The sequence below is a fragment of the Bufo bufo genome, chromosome 4 (genome assembly GCF_905171765.1).
Source record: "Bufo bufo chromosome 4, aBufBuf1.1, whole genome shotgun sequence".
NCBI classification, from domain to species: Eukaryota; Metazoa; Chordata; class Amphibia; order Anura; family Bufonidae; genus Bufo; species Bufo bufo.
Window position 1 is genome coordinate 41424074 of NC_053392.1, and position 22835 is coordinate 41446908.

The following is a 22835-nucleotide window of genomic DNA, read 5'->3' on the forward strand; positions in this document are numbered from 1 at the left end:
CTATGGAGACCTTACCCCAATTTCCCATTGCCTATGGGCATTTTAATCTTGCTACTAACATTCATTCCTCTTTATACCTCCGGCCTTAGGAACTCGTATAATGCCATCGTAAAATCTGACGTTATCGCAACCATCGCTCCCTGGATACATCAACACGGTGTGAACGTAGACTTTACCCGGGAACAAAGTCTTAAGAAGCGGCCATATTGCAATAAAAGGATTAATAGCAGCATATTCCCTGGGAAAGGCTGTGGTCAACATCAGTCACTCTTCATGAGCAGAGCTGATTTATCTTATAAGGCTTCATGTACACGGGGTATATTACCGCACTCTGGCATCCTATTACAGTGTATGGGGTTTATACCGTTCTAGGTATCCTATGGCACAGAGAGTTTAGGTTGGATCCATGCAAAATCAGGCCAAGTTCTGCCCATATTTTCCATACCATACTTTAGATTTTTATTTTATTTCAACCTGCAATGGAGGGGGTGGTAAAAATGCAGAATGAGGTATTTTTCCTTGATTTCCAGCCTCATAACCAAAGCCTTGTCCTACAGAAGACATGCCATTGATATTATGCCCATTCCCACCATCCAGTTTAGGAACCTTGAGGAACATGGGGCATACAGTAAGAGTTGATGGGGGAGAGGGTATGATATGTCACTGCCCCTCTCCAAAATGACACAGTTTGGCCTCTGCACCTGTATAGCAGTGTCATGGCTTGTCTATGTGGCAGTACTGCTGGTCAGGTGTCCTTATGAAGATGAACTGTGAAGTGGCTCATCAGGTGTCTTAAAAACTGTCCGAATAACATTCACAAGTTAAAACGAACTGAACAATTTGCAGAATCTGATATTTTCCTATGTACAGTAAACTTACAGCTCAGCAATGCCTTGAAGGAGGCCAGTCTCTTGCATGCAGGTAATAGTTGAAAATACCTTGTGCTCAGCTATTTAGGAAATTCTTTCACACAATCCCAATCTGTCAATGTATGGAAATTTATATAACCACATACATGAATGCTATTCTTTATGTACTTATGCACAGGATTACTAGCCCTTTAAGTAAGCCTGATGCTAGAGTGGACTAAGAAAAAACAGGATTTGGTCAATGGCCAAGAACCCAGCAGAAGACCAAGTCTACAGAACCTTGTGGGCCTGGTGGTGGACCCCACAACGGTGCCATCGGTGGCTCAGCCTACTCCCAGCCTGATAGTGTCAGAATCATTTCTATGAAGCGTATAAATGTAACTTTTCATTAAAAAATTTTTATTTAGCAGCAAACTAAAAAGACAAGAGTGGGAGACGTTTGTGAAGCTTGGGATAAAATAGCTGAAAAATATAGTTACACATATTAGTTTATCTGTATTATCATATAGTAAACAAGATTTAATAGTATATGTTACATGGGAGAACTTAGGGCAGCCATTCACAGGATGGTTATTAGCCCGGACCAATAGTAGATAAGAAATCTACCGTATTTTTCACCCCATAAGACGCACTTTTTTCACCCAAAGTGCGTCTTATAGGTCGAATACTGCCATTTTTACATCGCTAACACTGATACATCGCGGCCGGCTGCGATGCTTCACAGCGCGGCGATGTATCAGGGGGAGGGAGGAGGGGCTGGAGCCCGGCAACCGCTGGAATCGCGGCGGGGCCCGATGCAGTCACTGTAGTCTTACACCAGGCCCCGCCGCTCACAGCAGTATTAATATGTAAACTGTAATCCTTAACCTCTTCTTAACTTTAGTTAAAGTAGCGCTATCCCGTGTACTACTACTTACTATCAAGCTCCTGTAGCCGGCAGAGCGCCCGGCAGCTGTAACGTCACTCACTCACTTCCCGCGCATGCTCCTCCCACTTTATGAATGAAGCAGGTGGAGCAGGCGCGTGACGTGAGCGAGTGACGTTACGCTGCCGGACGCTCTGCCTGCTATGGTACGGGAGCTTGATAGTAAGTAGTAGTACACGGGATAGCGCTACTTTAACTAAAATTAAGAAGAGGTTAAGAATTACAGTTTACATATTAATACTGCTGTGAGCGGAGGGGCGCTATATATGTGTCAACCACAGATTCCCCCATAACAGTGCCATCCACAGATCCCCCTCCCATAACAGTGCTACCCACAGATCCCCCATAACAGTGCCATCCACAGATCCCCCTCCCCATAACAGTACTACCCACAGATCCCCCATAACAGTGCCATCCACAGATCCCCCATAAAAGTGTCATCCACAGATCCCCCATAACAGTGTGTCATCCACAGATCCCCCATAACAGTGTGTCATCCACAGATCCCCATAACAGTGTGTCATCCACAGATCCCCCCATAACAGTGTCATCCACAGATCCCCCATAACAGTGTGTCATCCACAGATCCCCCATAACAGTATCATTCACAGATCCCCCATAACAGTGCCATCCAAAGATCCCCCTCCCCATAACAGTGCCATCCACAGATCCCCCATAACAGTATCATCCACAGATCCCCCATAACAGTGCCATCCACAGATCCCCCATAACAGTATCATCCACACATCCCCCATAACAGTGTGTCATCCACAGATCCCCATAAGTGTCATCCACAGATCACCTACATAACAGTGTCATCCACAGATCCCCCATAGCAGTGTCATCCACAGATCCCCCATAACAGTGTCATCCACAGACCACCATTAGTTCAAAACACACCAAAAGCACACCTTTTGGTTCAAAATACTTTTTTTTTCTTATTTTCCTCCTCAAAAACCTTGGTGCGTCTTATGGTCAGGTGCGTCTTATAGGGCGAAAAATACGGTATACATTCAGGGAACTGCCATGGGGTCTGAATTGACCCCTTCTCTCTGTATAAAGGAAGAGTTGGGGACACTGCTTGCCAGGGATTTCCCAAAACATCTGTAGTAAAAAATCTAATGTTTCTGATCATCACAAATCAATATTTTCTCCTAAAGAGTGATTAACGGGAGATCTTCTGTAGCCCTAAAATTATAGAAATTCAGTCTGAACAGACGCACTTTATGAGAAATTCATTACAGTCTATGGGGTTCTTCCAAGTGTTAGAACCCATTAATTCTAAGGATCAGCAAGGGTCTCAGCTCATAGCCCCTGACCAAGAAACTTCTGGCCCATTTCTATCATCAGGTTTAATATTAGAGGGCCACAGGGTCCCACCAGGAGTGTCCCTATTGTTTAGCCTTAGAATTAGATTACGTAAGGTCCACAACTACCAAAATTGCAAGCGCTAAAAGTCGTCAGCTTTTGGAACTTTAGTGCCAAGATCTGAAAGGAGTGTGCTCTCACAATCTTGGGATCCTCGATGATCTTCAAGTCAAAAGTGGGTGGGTTCTGGAGCCTTCCGGACACTTTTAAGTTACCAGAATCCATGTACAGTAACAGAAGGGAATAATAGGCCATCCCTATCACATGGCAACATTGCGGCAGAATAATACAGTCTTATGATGCAACTCAGATGTGTGCACATGGAGGCGAGCGCAGCAAAGTCCTCGAACCTTTGTCCTTTAGCCGATAACGTTTCTTCTACACCCTCTTAAGAGTAGTTTATTTATTTTTGCATTAATTTGCCGTGCACATTATTGTTTCAGCAGATTAACGTACTTACAATAGTCGCTGGGCGCAGGCCAACGTCTACTGTATCAGCTAAAAGTGGAGCTTGCATTATAAATGCAAAATAGATACGATAACAAATGCATAAGATTTCCTCTCCCGACGCAGTCTATAGGCATAGCTTGTAGACCCTGTCACGGCACTGACATTTGAGCTGTCATCATACATAGTGCGGGACCCTTTAGGGGGTTGCCTTGGGCATGCTAACCCTGGTGCCTCTGCAAACGTTGCACCCCATATACATCACTAAATATCTGTTTAATTCAGTCCTTGACTTTTTGTCTCAGCGGATGCATAACGCACATATATATATATATATATATATAAGTTACAATCGATACGTTGTATCACCGTCCACAATGTTTCAACCGAAAAATATACGCTGCAGGATATTACTCAAGGCGACTGAGCATTTAACGTACTTCACAAATGGATTTCCTCAGGCTAAAAACGCTTCTAAACATATCTCTATAGATCAATACGTCCCCGAGGATGCTACAGAGTGACAGCGAGTGACGACAAAATCCCGGGAACGTAGCAGCAGTCAACAACTTCACAAGAGCCCAGTGATTCATTACATTCCAAAAAAAAAAAAAGTCAAAATAAAGTTCGGCACGAGCGCGGTCACGTGCTGACCTATTGGCTAGTTAAAGGACTACCACTCCCAACAGATATCCCAGATGTCTCCGCGTGCCTGCTCACCTCATCCGTAACTGGTTAAAGCAGCTATTAAAGGGGTTAAAATCCCCTCGTCCAGAAAACCCAGTACTTGTACCCTACCCCCGCCTTCTCGCTGCACCTGCCTGGCACACGTTTGGTTGCGGAAACACAGCGCTCCTTACTACGATTTGGTACGAGATAAAAAAAACGGAGCCTGGCAGTCTTTAGGCCAGCATGGCATGGGTTAAACTGGGTGCTGGAGATGATTCAAAACACTTTAATCTTCTGGAAGCCGGGCACTGGCCTACTTACGCCTTTCTCTGCCAGGGGAGGGGATTGGAGAACTCATTTCTTTATAGAGCGGTGATTTGTGTAAAAGGGTTAAAAGACAAAAAAAAAAAAAAGAAACTCCAAAGTTTCAGTGCTGAAGGGGTTAAAAAAAAAAAAAACAATGCTGCCCTCCACCCCTATAACTGTCATTGAAAAGGGGGCCAGGGAAGGGAGGGCACTTGTCCCTTTTCAGCCTGGAAACGCGCTTTTCCAGCCGTGCGGCATGTCAAGGGTTAACACCCAATTCAAAGGTCTCGGTGCTTCAACCTTCACCACCCGGAGGGGTAAGCTGAAAACAACCCAATTCATGCTCCCGCCAGACCCTTCTGCTTGCATTGGCCTCCAAGAACCCCCCTCTTAACTCTTGCCATCCTGCAGGGCTGCCCTCCAAAAAACGAGCATGTTAACCCGCTGCGCCGAAGAACGCAGCAACAGCGGTAAGCCTCCCCTTAACCCCCTTCTCCCTCCCCTAGGCCGACACCACGCCGACATGTCGCAGAGCTGCCAGGCATGTCTGAGCAAAAAAAAAAAAAAAAGAATAAAAAATATTATTTTCTTTTTTTTTTGCTTAAATTTAAAGAGCTGCAAAAATTCTGCCGGATCTATTTAATAACGCCACCGCCGCCGCCCCCCTCCCCAAACCCCGCCAGCATGTCGGCTCAAGTCAGGCGTGCACAATCAGCATTGTAACTTCAGCATAAACATGGCTTCAGTCCATACTTTACCCCCTTTCCATACGTCTGCGCGCTCCTCCTGCAGGGTCGTAGAAAAATGCAATAAAAAAACCCCGCTGCATCCGGGCCGATCTTCCAAACCCCTAAACCCCCCTTCGGAGACCGTCCATATCTTACATTTGCCCAGGTAATCCGGAGGACAGAGCTTCTCTGCGGATCGCTGATAGGGGCAGTCTGCTTTGTCATTGAGGCTGTCCTGTATATTGCTTCCTTCTCTCAACGTTTAGGTTTTTTTTTTTTTTTTTTCAAGCTCCTTCCCAGAGAATTCTGGGTAAACTGGCTACACAAGTTCCTACTCATAGTGTTTACCATTGCATCACAGAACCTGCGGATCCACGCCTTTTAAAGGGCCAGCCTTTGCTCGGCCTTAAAAGAAAAAAAAAAAAAAAAGAATACAGAAAAGGACAAATATATAAAAGTTTGTGCTCTTTGTAAACAAATAAAAATTTTGTTCCGATTTCAAATATAGATTTTTTGTAAGTTTTTGAATTTTTTTTATTCATTGCATAACATGATGCTGGACACAAAAGGACATTATGTAAAGCGTCCTGAAAAATATGCAATATAAGCAAAAAAACGAACAAAAAAATGTAGCGTTTAGTAATTCCTCTTGAGACACATGAATAACGGTAAGTCATTTTTCTTCTAATATTTAAATAAAACTAAACAGTTTATTTTTCATATTTAGATTTCACTTTGCGAATCAATTTATAATCGTTCAAATTTTGAGCTATTTAATATGATAATGAAAATATAAGTAAGAAATATTCATGGAACGTGTCATTCTCTACTTTTTTTAATGCAGACTTTTTATTTCCTTTATTTTCTTTTATATCTTTGCAAATTTTTCCCATAACCTTTATGAACTTTGGCACAAAAGGAACTTGTTTGTTACGCCCCTTGTAAAACTGGGGTTGTTCTGCTACCTGTACAGTAAAAGGGTTTATGTGTACATTTGTTCTGAAACTTCAAACCATATAAAAAAAAAGTTAAAATAAGAACAGAACTATAACTACAATATGACAGTTTCAGAATACCTTATATGAGAAAATGTAAGTAGCATGGGAGAGACAACAGGAAAGGTACTAACAGAATAACTTCTAGAATACCGCCCCCCTAGGCAGACAAATATACACTGACGAGTAAAAGGGTAACCAGGTTTTGAACCCTTGACTTTCCGGCTCCATATCTCACCATCCACTGCAGCTTCGGCCGTGAGACCCCATCATCATCTTGGCTATCTCATACAGAAATTGCAGCTATTTATCATGTGATTAGTTCTGCAGATTCTTCTCATGTGACTGCATTGTTACTGTTTTGCTCCTAAATTTTAATTTTTATCATTTTGTAAATCCACCTTTGGCTTTCAGCACTGCCTGAATCCTTCTGGGCATGGTCTCCATCAGATTCAAGCATGTCTCGACCGAAATCTGTTCCCAGGACTCTTCTACACGTTCCCAAGGTTGGTGCATACTGGGCGACTCACTTGGGTACGAATACATATATTTTCTTCAACTCTACCCACAAGTGTCCGATTGGGTTGAGGTCTGAGGACTGTGGGGGCCAATCCAGCACCTCTACGTCATTGAACCATTTCTTCACCAATCTTAACGTATGCTTTGGGACATTGCTCTGCTGGAACACTATGTCGTCCTTTTCATACCCATAGTACTCAAGTATACAAAGCAACTCATCTTGTAGGATACTCATATGTAGCTCAGCATTCAAACCACCATTGATCCTGGTCAAGTATCCAACACCTTTGGCTGTGAAATAACTCCATATCATCAGGCTTCCTCCACCGAACTTGACGGTTCCTTCAATTTCTTGATCCGTTAGCCCCATTTTCCCTTGTTTCTTCCAGACCCATTTGCATCCATTAGAGTCCAGTCTGTTGACTTTCGTCTCATTGCTCCAGATCACCCGTTTCCAATCTTCTACCGTCCACTGTGAATACTTTTTGGGAAACTTGAGCCGACGCTTCTTATTACGATACTGAAGTCGAGGCTTCTTCACCTTTTTTCGGGCCACCATTCCAGACTTGTGTAATGCACGTTGCACGCTGCTTGCATGGACGTCTGTGATCTCACTATTACGAAGCATACGAGCCGCCTCCACTGCCGTGTTTGTCGCCCCAGTACTGAGAGACCTTGTGATATGCCGACTTGTTGACTCCAATATTTTGCCTGGACGTCCACCTCTTGGCTTTGGAATGGATGGACGGACTTCATTTCATATTCTTCCAACTGTCATGGCCTCACATGATGCAGCTTAGCAATTTTCTTGGCCGAGATACCGCTATCAATGAGCAAAACGGTAACAATGCAGTTACATGAGAAGAATCTGCAGAACTAATCATATGCTAAATAGCTGCAATTTATGTATGAGATAGCCAAGATGAGTGTCTATAAAATGCTGGGAGTCTCATCTTCTATGCTGAAGTGGATGGAGATATGGAGCCTGAAAGTCAAAAGTTCTCAACATTGTTACCCTTTAACTCGTCAGTGTAACTACTATAATACTGCCTCCTATGTACAAGAATATAACTACTATAATACTGCTCCTATGTACAAGAATATAACTACTAAAATACTGCTCCTATGTACAAGAATATAACTACTATAATACTGCTCCTATGTACAAGAATATAACTACTATAATACTGCTCCTATGTACAAGAATATAACTACTATAATACTGCTCCTATGTACAAGAATATAACTACTATAATACTGCTCCTATGTACAAGAATATAACTACTATAATACTGCTCCTATGTACAAGAATATAACTACTATAATACTGCTCCTATGTACAAGAATATAACTACTATAATACTGCTGCTATGTACAAGAATATAACTAATATAATACTGCTCCTATGTACAAGAATATAACTACTATAATACTGCTCCTATGTACAAGAATATAACTACTATAATACTGCTCCTATGTACAGGAATATAACTACTATAATACTGCTTCTATGTACAACAATATAACTACTATAATACTGCTCCTATGTACAAGAATATAACTGCTATAATACTGCTCCTATGTATAAGAATATAACTACTATAATACTGCCTCCTATGTACAGGAATATAACTACTATAATACTGCTCCTATGTACAAGAATATAACTACTATAATACTGCTCCTATGTACAAGAATATAACTACTATAATACTGCCTCCTATGTACAGGAATATAACTACTATAATACTGCCTCCTATATACAAGAATATAACTACTATAATACTGCTCCTATGTACAAGAATATAACTACTATAATACTGCTCCTATGTACAGGAATATAACTACTATAATACTGCTCCTATGTACAAGAATATAACTGCTATAATACTGCTCCTATGTACAAGAATATAACTACTATAATACTGCTCCTATGTACAAGAATATAACTACTATAATACTGCCTCCTATGTATAAGAATATAACTACTAAAATAATACTGCTCCTATGTACAATAATATAACTACTATAATACTGCTCCTATGTACAAGAATATAACTACTATAATACTGCTCCTATGTACAAGAATATAACTACTATAATACTGCTCCTATGTACAAGAATAAAACTCCTATAATACTGCCTCCTATGTACAAGAATATAACTACTAAAATAATACTGCTCCTATGTACAAGAACATAACTCCTATAATACTGCCTCCTATGTATAAGAATATAACTACTATAATACTGCTCCTGTGTACAATAATATAACTACTATAATACTGCTCCTATGTACAAGAATATAACTACTATAATACTGCTCCCATGTACAAGAATATAACTACTATAATACTGCCTCCTATGTACAAGAATATAACTACTATAATACTGCCTCCTATGTACAAGAATATAACTACTATAATACTGCTCCTATGTACAAGAATATAACTACTATAATACTGCTCCTATGTACAAGAATATAACTACTATAATACTGCTCCTATGTACAAGAATATAACTACTATAATACTGCTCCTATGTACAAGAATATAACTACTATAATACTGCTCCTATGTACAAGAATATAACTACTATAATACTGCATCCTATGTACAAGAATATAACTACTATAATACTGCTCCTATGTACAAGAATATAACTACTATAATACTGCTCCTATGTACAAGAATATAACTACTATAATACTGCATCCTATGTACAAGAATATAACTACTATAATACTGCCTCCTATGTACAAGAATACAACTACTATAATACTGCTCCTATGTATAAGAATATAACTACTATAATACTGCTCCTATGTACAAGAATATAACTACTATAATACTGCCCCCTATGTACAATAATATTACTACTATAATACTGCTCCTATGTACAAGAATATAACTACTATAATACTGCTCCTATGTACAAGAATATAACTACTATAATACTGCTCCTATGTACAAGAATATAACTACTATAATACTGCTCCTATGTACAAGAATATAACTACTATAATACTGCTTCTATGTACAAGAATATAACTACTATAATATTGCTCCTATGTACAAGAATATAACTACTATAATACTGCCTCCTATGTACAAGAATATAACTACTATAATACCGCCTACTATGTACAAGAATATAACTACTATAATACTGCTCCTATGTACAAGAATATAACTACTATAATACTGCTCCTATGTACAGGAATATAACTACTATAATACTGCTCCTATGTACAAGAATATAACTACTATAACACATCTCCATGCACATGCCCTATGGTTGTTTGGGTCTGCCAAAAATCGGCAGGTTTGGCTGATGTTTGTGTAATGGGCATGCCCAGCTTACATCTTGTACCACTTGAAAGGTGGTCATACACAACAGATAAACGTTGGGGGCAAGTCTGGAAAATATAGGGCATGTGCATGGGGGTGTCCTGAGTTTCTCTTGGGAGGAATGAACGATCGGACATGTTGAAATTTAACAGGCCCAATCCTCTTTTCTAGAGGTGCCTTAACTATCCTAGATGGCAAAATCCTAGATGGGAGGAAAGAAGGATCAGGCATGTTTTCATGGGGCATAAGAGTTGTCTGGCAGCAGCTTACTCCCCTCTCCACACTCTGCTCACCCGAGCAGAGTGTGCAAGTGTACGGCAGATCAGGAGGAACAGCTGTGGGCCAAATAAGTGTTCAGACCAAAGCCATCTTAAGTAATAAGGCTAGCTTAAAGGTGCCTATGCACATCAGAGGAAACGTTCCGTACTTAAACGTTCCGTCCCACTGTTAAGATCTCTGCTTGCTGTCAATGAATAATGACATGCTTCTGAGGCTGATAACCATATATACTTAGTACATCACACAGCTGAGGTTTTGTTGCCATTGTATTCCATCCAGACAATCCTCTGGACCGGATACAAATTGGAACATTGCACTGAAACATTGTAACAAACTATCAGGACAGGAAAGAGATGTGTGCTGCTGCTCTTATCTAAACTGTAGACAATTGTATCAAACCCCCAGCTGTGAGAGGTCTCAGTTTGCAACTTCCGATGTGCATTGTATTCCAGTTTCTTGCCATTTTCAAGACTGCTTGCTGTCTTTGAATGGAAACACTCTTATTTACATTCAAGTGCTGGAAACCTACACAGGACAAAAACTTCTCACAGTTGAGGGGTTCGGTACAATTGTAAGTTAAACAGCCAGGACTCCAAGCTGATATATCTTACCCACAGTGCTACATTTTTAGCATCATATCAGAGATTTGAGCTGCTGCTGTGTGTAGCTCACAGGATTCCCTTCACCGACACACTGTAACAAACCCATCAGCTGTGTGCTCAGGAAATGGTCAGAATTTTTTTGGTTTCCAACTGTATCAATAATTCTATTCTCAGCAAGTAGAAACCTTGATAACAGCGAGGAACCGAAACAAAAGTCAATCTGAAACGTGATTATATTTTCTAGGATCAAAGGGGTTTCCCAGTGCCTAGTGAGGGCAAATGATGGGTGCAGTCATGATGAGTCATCTGAAAATTCTAGGGGGTTTTAAAGGGGTTGTCTAGAATTTGAAAAACAAGAATACTTTCTTCCAAAAACAGCGCCACACCTGACTGCAGGCTGTGGGTGGTATTGCAGCTCATCTCCGTTGAAGTGAATTGGAGCTGAGCTGTTATACCCCACACGATGGCCTATAATTCATTCCAGTGGGGGAGGGACATGCAAGTAGCAGATTCTCCAAAAAGGACCATCTCCTTACCTTGGAGCAGGTCAGGTGACCTCCTCCAGCCAATAAGCTACAGGAAAATTGTCTCTTTCTATGTAGAGACCCACACATTAATCAGAAATTGTCACTCTGGTCACCTGATGGGACCAAGTGTCCCTACTAACAGAGTATCTGCATACTTTGGTCTGTAGTAAAGGAGTGGTCTGGTTTAGGGAACCCAAAACCTGTTAGGACTTCTTCAGTTTACAAAGGGGGTGGGGGGCAATTTTGGACCACTATGAGTTGACGAAACGAGAGCAGCTGCAAATAGCATCCCTCTTTGGAGGACCAAACTCATCAGTTCAATACATGACCAGCTTATTGATTTCAATGAGAACAGTGTAATACCTCACTTCTCCTGTGGGGGAGCTGCAGGGAGATTGAACACTTACTGTTAACATGTCTCACTGATTACAGCTGATCATTGAGGGTCAAAGCAGCAAAATAACTTATGATCAACTTATCATGGGGGGAGGGCGTCCAAAAAAAAGGGGTTGTCAAAGTGGAGAACCCCTTTAACCCTATAGTAAAGCCATCTTGGTAAGTGACTTCAGAAACACACGAGAATAAAATCAGCAGCAGGGACTAATAGCACGCCCCGGTTAAGAAAACCTAAAATGTTAGAGCTTTCTCAGTTTATAAAAAGGGAGGAGTCCAAATTTGGCACCATCATCAACTGCCAAGAGAGATGAGTGGCTACAAAGAGCGTTTTTTTTTGGAGGACCAAGCCCATCAGTTCGTTGCATGGCCGGACTATCGATTTCAATGGGAACAGTGTAATACCTCACTTCTCCTGTGGGGGAGCTGCAGGGAGATTGAACACTTGTTGCTAACAGCTGATCACTGAAGGTCCAAGGTGTAAAATAACTTGGGATCAACCTATCATATGGAGGCCCTCCAACAACAAAAAAGGTTTGTCAAAGTGGAGAACCCCTTGATAAGTGACTTCAGAAGAAAGTCAGCAGCAGGGACTAATAGCTCGGTTTAGAAAATCTAAAATCTTAGGGCTTTCTAAGTTTATAAAAGGGGTGGGGGTTCCCAATTTAGGATCCTCAACAATTGACCAGAAAGGAGAGTGGCTACAAAGAGTGTCTCTCTTTGGAGGACCAAGCTCATCAGTTCATTGCATGGTCAGCTTACTGATTTCAATGAGAACTGTGTAATACCTCACTTCTCCTGTGGGGGAGCTGCAGGGAGATTGAACACTTGTTGCTAACAGCTGATCACTGAAGGTCCAAGGTGTAAAATAACTTGGGATCAACCTATCATATGGAGGCCCTCCAACAACAAAAAAGGTTTGTCAAAGTGGAGAACCCCTTGATAAGTGACTTCAGAAGAAAGTCAGCAGCAGGGACTAATAGCTCGGTTTAGAAAATCTAAAATCTTAGGGCTTTCTAAGTTTATAAAAGGGGTGGGGGTTCCCAATTTAAAATCCTCAACAATTGACCAGAAAGGAGAGTGGCTACAAAGAGTGTCTCTCTTTGGAGGACCAAGCTCATCAGTTCATTGCATGGTCAGCTTACTGATTTCAATGAGAACTGTGTAATACCTCACTTCTCCTGTGGGGGAGCTGCAGGGAGATTGAACACTTGTTGCTAACAGCTGATCACTGAAGGTCCAAGGTGTAAAATAACTTGGGATCAACCTATCATATGGAGGCCCTCCAACAACAAAAAAGGTTTGTCAAAGTGGAGAACCCCTTGATAAGTGACTTCAGAAGAAAGTCAGCAGCAGGGACTAATAGCTCGGTTTAGAAAATCTAAAATCTTAGGGCTTTCTAAGTTTATAAAAGGGGTGGGGGTTCCCAATTTAGGATCCTCAACAATTGACCAGAAAGGAGAGTGGCTACAAAGAGTGTTTCTCTTTGGAGGACCAAGCTTAACAGTTCATTGCATGGCCAACTTACTGATTTCAGTAATACCTCACTTCTCCTGTGGGGGAGCTGCAGGGAGATTGAACACTGGTTGCTAACAGGTGGTCACTGAAGGCTCAAACTGAAAAATAACTTGTAGTCAACTTATCCTTGGTAGGGAGAGGGGGGGACTTCCAATAACAAAAAAAAAAAGGTTTAATCCTATATTAAAGCCATCCTGATAAGCCACTTCAGAAACACAGAGAAGAAAGTCAGCAGCCGCCTGGTTCTCCTTAAGAAGCTAAGTTTGTAACCTTCAGATGTAGTTTTGAGCAGGTTATAAAGTGCTCAGCTTATCCCACAGGCCGATAAGGATCTTTGGAAATTTATCAGAAAGGTCAGCCCTGCAGCATGTTAGCACCTACAAAACAAAGCAAACGCTAATCCACCGCCCAGCAGTTATCACTGACACAAAGAGGAAAGCAAAGTTTACTTGAAAGGCAAAGATTACGCTGTTTACCAATAATGCTCGCTCAGGGCGGCCATGGTAGCCCAGATTAACCCCTGATAGGACACACGTTCCCACATGTCATCATGAACGGAACTTTTCATGTTAGACACTTCCGATTATTTCTCTTATGACCACGTTCACGCAAGGCAGAAAAATTTGTGGCAAAATGTATTAAAGCGTACCTCCAAACTGTCCCGTACCTGGCGAGAGAGTCTCATATTTTAGTGGCAGTTCTGCGGTCCTGCCCAGCTCAGCAAGCGGGATGATGTCACCGCACTGCATCTGCTGCCAGAAAGCCGAATGTGCTCCATTCATCGGAGGAATGGGGCAAGGTGAGTGTTACTATTTTCACCTGCTACATTCTTGTGAGGGAGTCACTGTATGAGGGCAATTTACTATGTGGGGGCACTATGGGGGCATCTTACTGTGACAGGGCACTAAAGGGGCATAACTACCGTGAATGGGCAGTAAGAGGGAATAATTACTGTGTGCGGGCACAAAAGGGACTGGTCATGAATACATAAGCATTGGGTGGAGTTAGAGGTGTGGCTTAGTGTAAAAAAAAAAAAATTGCCGCTTCCACTGTCCCTCCTTGGGCTTTTCAAAAGTTGGGAGGTATGCTAATGTTACAGGCGTACAATGACTCCATCAGCAGAATAGTGAATGCAGCTCTGGAGTATAATACAGGATGTAACTCAGGATCAGTACAGGATAAGTAATGTAATGTATGTACACAGTGACCCCACAAGCAGAATAGTGAGTGCAGCTCTGGAGTATAATACAGGATGTAACTCAGGATCAGTACAGGATAAGTAATGTAATGTATGTACACAGTGACTGCACCAGCAGAATAGTGAGTGCAGCTCTGGAGTATAATACAGGATGTAACTCAGGATCAGTACAGGATAAGTAATGTAATGTATGTACACAGTGACTCCACCAGCAGAATAGTGAGTGCAGCTCTGGAGTATAATACAGGATGTAACTCAGGATCAGTACAGGATAAGTAATGTAATGTATGTACACAGTGACTCCACCAGCAGAATATTGAGTGCAGCTCTGGAGTATAATACAGGATGTAACTCAGGATCAGTACAGGATAAGTAATGTAATGTATGTACACAGTGACTCCACCAGCAGAATAGTGAGTGTAGCTCTGGAGTATAATACAGGATGTAACTCAGGATCAGTACAGGATAAGTAATATAATGTATGTACACAGTGACTCCACCAGCAGAATAGTGAGTGTAGCTCTGGAGTATAATACAGGATGTAACTCAGGATCAGTACAGGATAAGTAATGTAATGTATGTACACAGTGACTGCACCAGCAGAATAGTGAGTGCAGCTCTAGAGTATAATACAGGATGTAACTCAGGATCAGTACAGGATAAGTAATGTAATATATGTACACAATGACTCCACCAGCAGAATAGTGAGTGCAGCTCTGGAGTATAATACAGGATGTAACTCAGGATCAGTACAGGATAAGTAATGTAATGTATGTACACAGTGACTGCACCAGCAGAATAGTAAATGCAGCTCTGGAGTATAATACAGGATGTAACTCAGGATCAGTACAGGATAAGTAATATAATGTATGTACACAGTGACTCCACCAGCAGAATAGTGAGTGCAGCTCTGGAGTATAATACAGAATGTAACTCAGGATCAGTACAGGATAAGTAATGTAATGTATGTAAACAGTGACTGCACCAGCAGAATAGTGAGTGCAGCTCTGGAGTATAATACAGGATGTAACTCAGGATCAGTACAGGATAAGAAATGTATGTACACAGTGACTCCACCAGCAGAATAGTGAGTACAGCTCTGGAGTATAGTACAGGATGTAACTCAGGATCCGTACAGGAAAAGAAATATAATGTATATACACAGTGACTCCACCAGCAGAATAGTGAGTGCAGCTCTGGAGCATAATACAGGATGTAACTCAGGATCAGTACAGGATAAGTAATGTAATGTATGTACACAGTGACTGCACCAGCAGAATAGTGAGTGCAGCTCTGGAGCATAATACAGGATGTAACTCAGGATCAGTACAGGATAAGTAATGTAATGTATGTACACAGTGATTGCACCAGCAGAATAGTGAGTGCAGCTCTGGAGTATAATACAGGATGTAACTCAAAAAAAGTCACTCAACTCGATCATTTAAACTACAGGGGTTTTCCGGGCTCTTGATATTAATGACCTATCCTCAAAATATCCTATTGATATCAGACTGGTGGGGGCCCGACACCTGACAACGCAATTTGTTGTAGCTACTGGTGCAGAAACTACCACTTTTAACACAGCCATAAGCACAGCTCCATTTAGAGTGTAGTGGTCGCGGCAGGTCACATTCAAGCGAAAAGGAGCTGACCCTCAATAACCTGGCATGGACACTACATTTTGAATGGAGCTTATATCGATGAGGTATCCTCGGGACAAGTCATCATTATCATCACTTTAAATCTATCTATGAACTCTTGAATGGCTATGTACTCTAAATGGTGAAAATACTGATACTGGCAACGTGGACACCATGGCATAAAGAGGCTAATGTCTCAAAGTAATTTGTCATCATCTAATTATTACTGAAGACTCATTGCAAGAAATAGGAACCATTTCCTGTTGGGCTACAGCACTGTAACATGTACAGTACAGACCAAAAGTTTGGACACACCTTCTCATTCAAAGAGTTTTCTTTATTTTCATGACTATGAAAATTGTAGATTCACACTGAAGGCATCAAAACTATGAATTAACACATGTGGAATTATATACATAACAAACAAGTGTGAAACAACTGAAAATATGTCATATTCTAGGTTCTTCAAAGTAGCCACCTTTTGCTTTGATTACTGCTTTGCACACTCTTGGCATTCTCTTGATGAGCTTCAAGAGGTAGTCCCCTGAAAGGGTTTTCACTTCACAGGTGTGCCCTGTCAGGTTTAATAAGTGGGATTTCTTGCCTTATAAATGGGGTTGGGACCATCAGTTGCGTTGAGGAGAAGTCAGGTGGATACACAGCTGATAGTCCTACTGAATAGACTGTTCGAATTTGTATTAAGGCAAGAAAAAAGCAGCAAAGTAAAGAAAAACGAGTGGCCATCATTACTTTAAGAAATGAAGGTCAGTCAGTCAGCCGAAAAATTGGGAAAACTTTGAAAGTAAGGGCATTTTAACCATGAAGGAGAGTGATGGGGTGCTGCGCCAGATGACCTGGCCTCCACAGTCACCGGACCTGAACCCAATCGAGATGGTTTGGGGTGAGCTGGACCGCAGAGTGAAGGCAAAAGGGCCAACAAGTGCTAAGTATCTCTGGGAACTCCTTCAAGACTGTTGGAAGACCATTTCAGGGGACTACCTCTTGAAACTCATCAAGAGAATGCCAAGAGTGTGCAAAGCAGTAATCAAAGCAAAAGGTGGCTACTTTGAAGAACCTAGAATATGACATATTTTTAGTTGTTTCACACTTGTTTGTTATGTATATAATTCCACATGTGTTAATTCATAGTTTTGATGCCTTCATAGTCATGAAAATAAAGAAAACTCTTTGAATGAGAAGGTGTGTCCAAACTTTTGGTCTGTACTGTATGTACGTTAGATTATAGAAAAGCAGAACCAGAGAAGGAAACAAAGAGGCCACGTGGTCTCTGGTCATTTTTCAAATGCTGAAGTGCAGGATTTCACAATTTACTATAGGATTTCACAAAATAACTCAACTAGGATTTCAACCAGATTCAAAAATTCAACCAATCGAGGTTATTATTCTACTACGGGCAATCATAGGACGAGGTAAATCAAGATTTGAGATTTACCACACTACTAGGGTCATCCTGAGGAGCACCTCATGGGGTACTGAGGAGCATCATGGTATAGCTCTCCAAAGGCAATTTTAGCTAGGACATTGAAAAAGTCAGTTTGGAAGAAGACAAAATTCAACCCAACATCCCTAGAATGGAGCAATTATCCTTGAGTCTGTCTACGACCACTTCAAGAACAATAACAAATCTCCCAAGTGAGCACACAAGGCCAAGCTAGCATATCTACTTAGCACTACTTAATCTTCTTTCAATCTGTGAGACCAAGGTCTCAAAAAGTTTAGGTCTTTATGACTGGACACAAGTCAAGAAATGTTATAAATGTCTGAGCACATCTCAAATACAGGAATTGTTGAAATTTGCTGTCATTGAATTTTTTCTTGAATACATGTTATAGAAGGGTAGAGTACATATACCATGTTCTTAGACAAGATCTCCACTTTAGAAGTCCATGTTTCTCCGTTTCCTTAGTCCTCATAGTAACCACGTCTAGTCTCCTAACAGACCGAACTGTAATTCTCACAGGGCCATGGGAAATAACAGTGTAGGAAGGCTCCATCTAGGAAGAATAAAGTGTAATGAGGCTCTTTGAGGAAAAGGATAGGATATTGAGGGCCTACTCATGATTAACAGGGCAGGAGACTCCACCCATAAAGAGAATAACATAGGGGTGATCTACCCAGGATTAGAACAGGGTAGGATGATACAGACATGAGGAGAATAGTACAGTGAAGGATCACCCATGATTAGAAGAGGGCAAGGGTCTCCACCCATGAGGAGAATACCATAGGGAGGATCTGCCTATAATTAGAATAGGGTAGGGTGATCCAAACATGAAGAGAATAGTATAGCAAAGGTCACCCATGAATAGAACAGGGCAGGAGACTCCACCCATGAAAACAACAAGATAGGGAACATACACCCGTGATTTGGGTAGGAGTAGGAGACTCCACCCATGAAGAGAATAACATAGAGAGGATCTACCCCTGATTAGAACAGGGTAGGATGATCCAGACATGAGGAGAATAATATAGTGAAGGACCACAAGACCACCCATGATTAGAAGAGGGTAAGAGTCTTCACCCATGAAGAGAACAAGATAGGAAGGGTCCATCCTTGATTAGAACAGGGTAAGAGACCCAACCTATGAAGAGAAGCATACACCCATGATTAGGACAGGGTAGGAGACTCCACCCATGAAGAGAATAACATAGAGAGGATCTACCCCTGATTAGAACAGGGTAGGATGATCCAAACATGAAGAGAAATAAATACTGAAGGTCCATCTATGATTAGAACAGGGAAGGAGACTCCACCCATGAAGAGAACAAGATAGTGAGAGTCCACCGATGATTCGAACAATGTAGAAGACTCCACCCATGAAAAGAATAGCATAGGGAGGATCTGCCCATAATCAGAACAGGGTAGGATGCTTCACAAAAAGCAGAAGAAGCAGTTATGGAAATTGCCTTTCAGTCCTTGGCTATGTTTGGAGGCTGTGTGCTTAAACTAGGGATGGAATGTATATTAGTAGAAATAAAAGGGATTTAACATATGTTGACATTGGATCCAGAAGACCAGGATACAGTAACTCCTAGGTCTGGACATGTGAGACCTCCTGTGTGTTCTGCTCTAATGGCTTACTTATTGGGAACAGGAAGTACAGGACCCTTGTTTCTGTGATCAGTGGGTTTCCCAATGTTCAGAGTCCCTACATTTACCCACCAATTAAAATGCATCAATTTGCTCCAACCACTGACCAACTGACATCAATGTAAGAAACAAAGCGGGTCAAATGAAAGGTTGTGTTGTAAACAGAGCCTTACTATGGGGTTTTTATCAACCTTTTTAGACTTCTGCTTACTGGGACTTTGGATCACCAGTGGAAGTGGTTAGGGGAGGTGACAATTACTAGGAATGGGTGATAATGGACAAGGTTTACAAAAATCCATATTCATCGCTGATCCAATAGTTAAAATCTCACCAATCTCGAGCTGGCTTATCTGGATAATAGCATCTTACTTTTATAATAGCGTCTTACTTTTGTCTTTTTTCCATTATTATCCATGAACTAGATTATTGTGTGCAGGTACTGTGCTGCATCTGTCATGAGAGCTGATGAAGTATAGTCTTCATGTGTCCCCAGACACTTTGCTGTCTCCCACACGGTGCTGCAGTGCGGGTTTCTCAAGGGACGAGTAAGTCAGAGGGAATCACATTCATGAAGATAGAGAATAGAAATATTCTGGTAGTGGGGGTCTATCCCAACGCTAGGGCAATACATTTTCATTTTTCAAACTACAAGAACAGGGGCTTGAAGGACAGCTTGCAGCGGGGGGAAAGATTATCATGGGGTGGTAACACTGCATCTAAGATTGCAAGTTTTTTGCATTATTGTCACCTTGCTAAATATCTATTTTTTCCTTTAAGATCTAAGACATCATGAGATCATTATGGTTTAGTCTAGTGCTTTCCATATGACATGTCCTCGTTGGATAACCTGGACAACCCCTATTCTTAATTAGGATTTTGTAGTATTGTCCACCAGTCATGATCCCCCTCAGTTAGCCAGATTACATCTTCCTCTAGATGCCCCATTAGGAAATGGACTTGGAGGCCATTTTGCTAATTCCTTTGGGTCACATTGGAGGGACTGTCCATGATCACCTGTATACCAGGGGATCTTCCACATGTCCAAATAGGACATCCCTTTTAAGTTCATCCTATAGATCAGGGATGGCCAACCTGAGGCTCTCCAGCTGTTGCAAAACTACAACTCCCAGCATGCCCAGACTGCCTACAGCTAGCAGCCTACAGCAGGGCTTGGTGGGAGTTGTAGTTTTACAACAGCTGAAGAGCCGCAGGTTGGCCATGCCTGCTATAGAGGACTCATAGTTCCACTTTGAACTAGAATCTTAGAAGTGTTGTAACTGTAGTCCTATGCATGGTGACTGCTTTATATAAAAACTGGAAAAGTAGACTTCATGTTTTACTTTTCAGACATGACTGACCACAGGGAAGTTGGATTTTCCAGCATTTCTGTAATTTTCCCCCAAAGTCAATGCCTGAAGTATCTGACTTGGCTTGATTTTTGACTTCCTATTTGGACATTGACTATCCTGACCTCCTGCCTGGTTGTGTAGAATCTCCATCCCTTTACATAGTATGGTTAAAAAAATAATTCTCAGGTCTATCAAGTTCAATCAAGGGATGGTTGGGAAAAACCAAGGGATGGGTGGTGGGGAGAACCACGGGGTTGGTGGGAGAAAACAAGTGAGAGGTAGAGAGAAACAAGGGATGGGTGGGAAAAAAAATAAAGCATAGGGTGGGAGAACCAAGTAATTGTGGGGAAAAAAAATAGGATTGGGTTCGGTGGAGAAAAACGAATGGATGGGTGGGGAGAACCAAGGGACTGGTGGGAAAAAACAAAAACAAAGAACGGGTAGGGAGAACCAAGGTATGGGTGTGGAAAAAGAAAGGTATGGGTAATGAGAACCAAAAGATGGGTGGGGAAAAACCAAAGGATGGGTGGGGAGAACCAAGGCATGGGTGGGGAGAACAAAGGGATGGGTGTGGAAAAACAAAGGTATGGGTAAGGAGAACCAAAACATGGGTGGGGAAAAACCAAAGGATAGGTGGGGAAAAAACAAAGCATGGGTGGGGAGAACAAAAGGATGGGTGTGGAAAAACAAAGGTATGGGTAAGGAGAACCAACGGATGGGTGGGGAAAAACCAAAGGATGGGTGGGGAGAACCAACGGATAGGTGGGGAAAAAACAAGGCATGGGTGGGGAGAACAAAGGGATAGGTGTGGAAAAACAAAGGTATGGGTAAGGAGAACCAAAGGATGAGTGGGGGAAAACCAAAGGATGGGTTAAGTGAACCAAGGGATAGGTGGGAAAAAACGTAACATGTGTAGAGAGAACCAAGGGATGGGTGGTAAAAACCAAGGGATGGGTGGGCAAAACCAAGGGAAGGGTGGGCAAAACCAAGGGAAGGATGGGGAGAACCAAGGGATTGGGGATGGGGGAATGGAAGCAGGGTCTCCCAATCCTGTTCTCATATCTGCTGTTGCTTCTAATGACTATTTCGAGATAGCAACCTCAGGATTCCTACCAGGGAAGTCCATGACTCAACTCTTCAGTCCACCTACACCAAACCCATCAGTAACTATTTTTGCTAACCTCCGTGACAATTAACCTGCTAAATGTGAACTCCTAAATGGTGGAAAGGAAAAGACGAAACAACTATTACATGAGCAAACACCGGTAGGTTGGCTGTGCCAATCAATCCACACGCTCATCTCCATGAAATATGTGTGGACTTAAAGGGATCTGTGGAGGCCCATGATCAGCAAGTTGAGGGACCTATTCAAATCTCTTCATCACATATTCATTGCCTCGTTAAAGTATATGCCCCACCCCACCTGCACTTTTCTCACCTTGTTTAATGTATTGACTAACAGAAAAAACACTCTTTAACAGGTTTTTCCTATCTGGATAACCTCTTCTCTGAATTAAGCCATCCTCTGGTCTCCATGGGTCTGGATTGCCACCACTACAGTATTGCAATACATTCAAATGAATATGTAATCACGAAATACATGGTTGCTTTAAGTCCTCCAGAGCAGGAGCGACTCAATGCAAGGCCATCATCTCTTAGAGCAAACGCAAAGACATCTATTTGTCCCTATAGGGCACATGGACCAGGGTTGTCCCTTTGATGTCATAGTGATCCACGTTCACAACGCTAACTAGTCATACGTCCCGTCTGTGCGAGAATCACAATTTCACCGCACAAGCAGCGTGCGAGAAAAAAAAAACGCAGCATAAAAAGTGAAAGCAAAAGCAGAAGGCAAATCTGATGACTATGATACAGAGGGAATGATCAAAGGGACACGAAGCATTCATTTACAGCCTCCAGGAAGGCAAGCCACGACATGTCAGGGAGGCTGACCGGCTGATGTATGGTACTGTGCACAAGGGTCACATGACACACAACTCCCACAATGGCAGAGGTGCTGCAGCGCTGACAAGCAATGTGATTTA

The 22835-nt window shown here is 41.9% G+C and overlaps 1 protein-coding gene across 5 annotated transcripts in view; it reads right to left on the reverse strand.

Moving 5' to 3' along the window:
* The window catches only part of NCOA1 (nuclear receptor coactivator 1), a 345294-nt gene that overhangs the window by 141771 nt on the left and 180688 nt on the right, over positions 1-22835 (reverse strand). For 3 of the 5 annotated variants that reach the window (XM_040427136.1, XM_040427135.1, XM_040427132.1), the window contains exon 1: positions 5469-5595. The exons of 1 other annotated variant lie outside the window; for it this stretch is intronic. The gene's annotated coding sequence lies outside the window, so the exon portion shown is untranslated. Of the gene's footprint in view, positions 1-5342; positions 5596-22835 lie in introns of those variants that run through there. One more of the 5 variants, XM_040427134.1, reaches the window with a different exon arrangement.